Source organism: Triticum aestivum, chromosome 1B (genome assembly GCF_018294505.1).
Source record: "Triticum aestivum cultivar Chinese Spring chromosome 1B, IWGSC CS RefSeq v2.1, whole genome shotgun sequence".
NCBI lineage: Eukaryota > Viridiplantae > Streptophyta > Magnoliopsida > Poales > Poaceae > Triticum > Triticum aestivum.
This window is the reverse complement of record NC_057795.1, coordinates 333,455,090-333,458,454: the sequence shown is the minus strand read 5'-3', so window position 1 is coordinate 333,458,454 and position 3,365 is coordinate 333,455,090.

Here is a 3,365-nt window from a genome sequence, read left to right as displayed (position 1 = left end):
GTCCTTGGTGTACTTCGTTTGAGAGACAAAAGTACCTTCCTTAGTTTGCTTGATTTGCAACCCAAGAAAGAATTTGAGTTCACTCATCATAGACATCTCAAACTTCTCCGACATTAGCTTCCCAAACTTTTCACTAAAATGAGGGTTAGTCGATCCAAATATAATATCATCAACATAGATTTGGCACACAAATAGTTCACCATTAACCCTTTTAGTAAAAAGAGTAGAATCAATTTTCCCAATTTCAAAGCCTTTTTCAAAAAGGAACTTGGTCAAGCATTTATACCATGCTCTAGGAGCTTGTTTAAGACCATAAAGAGCTTTGTGAAGTTTGTAAACATGATTGGGTTTCTTAGGATTGACAAAGCCGGGAGGTTGTTTAACATAAACTTCCTCCTCTATTTCACCATTTAGAAAAGCACTTTTAATGTCCATTTGGTACAAGGTGATATCATGGTGATTAGCATATGCAAGTAAGATACGGATAGACTCAAGTCTAGCAATGGGAGCATAAGTCTCACCATAGTCCATACCTTCGACTTGTGTGTAGCCTTGGGCGACGAGACGTGCTTTGTTGTGAACAACTTGTCCATCTTCATCTTGCTTGTTGCGAAACACCCATTTGGTACCGATGATGTTGTGGTTGTTGTCGGGCTTCTCAACCAATGTCCAAACTTGGTTCCTCTCAAAATTGTGTAGCTCTTCATGCATAGCATTTATCCAATCCAGATCTTCCAATGCTTCTTTGACCTTCATAGGTTCAATGCTAGAGATGAAAGAATAGTTTTCACAAAAGTTAGCTAAACGAGTTTTAGAGCGAGTGATTCTCCTGGTTTGAATATCACTGTAGATTTGCTTGACGGGATGGTATTTAGCAATTCTTGCTCGAACTCATGAAAGCTTTTGCTTGGATCTTCGTTGAACATCTTCTTCATCTTGTTCTTCTTCTTGGCCTTCTTCATTGTTGGCGTTGTCCTTCTCTTGTCGTGGTGGAGAAGGAGGTTGTTGACGTTCATCTTGATGCACTTCCTCGTTTCCTTCATCTTGGTGTGTCCCACTTGTGGATGCTTCCGTATCAACTCTTGGTTCACCTTGTCGTGAAGTAGAAGCTTCCACTTGGACAGATGAGGTACTCTCCTTCACCTTCGTTGGACGAACCTTGCCAATAGACAAGTCTTGGATTGCTTCCGAAGGATCTTTGTCTCCTACATCAATTGGCAATTGCTCTACTTGCTAGTCGTTAGATTCATCAAAGTTCACATCTACCGTCTCTTCAACCTTTCGGGTGAAACTGTTGTAGACACGGTAAGTGTGAGAGTTTGAGCCATAACCTAGTAGGAAACCTTCATGAGACTTAGGAGCAAATTTAGAACGATGATGCTTATCAAGAATGTAGCACTTTGAGCCGAATACTCGAAAGTATCCAACTTGGGGTTTGTTACCGGTGAGGAGCTCGTATGCCGTCTTGCCGATTAGCTTGTGAAGATACAAGCGATTTGTTGCATGACAAGCTGTCTCAACCGCTTCTGCCCAAAAGTGCTTCGACGTCTTGTACTCATCAAGCATCGTTCTCGCCATTTCAATGAGTGTCTGGTTCTTCCTCTCAACAACTCCATTTTGTTGAGGTGTGTACGTAGTCGAGAACTCGTGTGAAATCCCTTCTTCGTCAAGAAAGGTGTCCACATTTGCGTTCTTGAACTCCGTTCCATTGTCGCTGCGAACCTTCTTGATCTTCACTTCAAATTGATTTTGGGCCTTCCTAGCGAAGTTTTTGAAGATCTTCTGAACCTGCGATTTATCATTGAGAAAGAACACCCACGTAAATCTGGAAAAATCATCAACTATAACTAGACCAAAAGAATTTCCACCGAGACTCTTGTAAGAGTTGGGACCAAAGAGATCCATGTGAAGTAGCTCTAGTGGCCTCTTTGTGGTCATGATGTTCTTCACGGGATGCCTTCCTCCAACCTGTTTACCTGCTTGACAAGCACTGCAAAGTCTATCCTTATCAAATATGACATCATTAACTCCAAGGATATGATTTCCCTTAATAAGCTTGTCAAGGTTTCGCATACCAATGTGACCTAGTCATCTATGCCATAACCAACCTTTTGAGGATTTAGCAATGAAGCAAGTTTTAGGTTGAGCCTTTTTAGTGAAATCAACAATGTATAGATCACCTCTACGTATGCCGGTAAAGACCATTTTATGATTGTCTCGACGAAACACTTGGCAATCTACTTCAGTAAATAGGACATTGAAACCGAAATCAGCAAGTCTAGATACTGAAAGTAAGTTGTACCCAAGAGATTCAACGAGCATGACATTTTGTATGGAGCTATCATGTGATATGGCCACCTTACCGAGGCCAACCACCTTACCCTTTGAGTTGTCACCAAAAGTGACATACTTTCGAGGACTATCATTATCAGCAAGCTCACGAAACATGTCTTTATCTCCGGTCATGTGACTGGTACATCCACTATCAAGAACCCATTCCTTTCCTCCTGACATATATCCCCGAAGATTTGCCATAAGACCAAAATGTCTCATTGCATCATCAAGATCGAAGTCACTATCATCATCCTCATCATAGTATCCATGTTCAACATCTTTATGTGGTGGATCAAATACTAGAGAGGGTGATTCGTTAGAGTGAGTTTGACAATGATCTTGTCTATGAATTTTTATAGCTTCGGAAATAATGTCACTAATAATACCAACATTTCCTTTGGCACACATAAGGTTTGTAAGCTCAAATAGACGATCACCAAACATAGGATCACTAGTATTCATTTTACTCAAAGCAATAGACTTATGGAGAATTTCATCTAGATTTTTCAATGAATAATCTAGAAATTGTTCCTTTAGAAATTTCCATATAGTGTAGGCACACTCAAGAGTAGGCAGTTTTATAATCAAGTTTCTAGGCAAGCCTCTAGTGATAAGATTAACAGTTCTAACATTTTTAATCATGTCAATAGACTCATCAAGGGTAGGATGCATAGGATCAACACAAGGTGCACAAGGACTAGCAATGTACTTGTTCAAATGATATTGATTGAAAATTACAATCATCTCATTTTTCTACTCATGAAAATACTCTCCATCAAGAATAGGCACTCTATGTCTAAGACTCCCCAAAGTAGACTCATCCATCTTCCTCCAATGGTGATTAAACCAAGGCAATGGAGACCAATGCTTTGATACCACTTGTAGGACCTTGAGAAGAGGTTTCTAGAGGGGGGGGGGTGATTAGACACTAAGTACCAAAGTTACAGTTTTTAAGCCTTTTAAAGTTTAAGTGGAGTTTAGGCACAAGTTTAACATTCACAATACATATCAAGCAAGCATGCAAAGAGTGT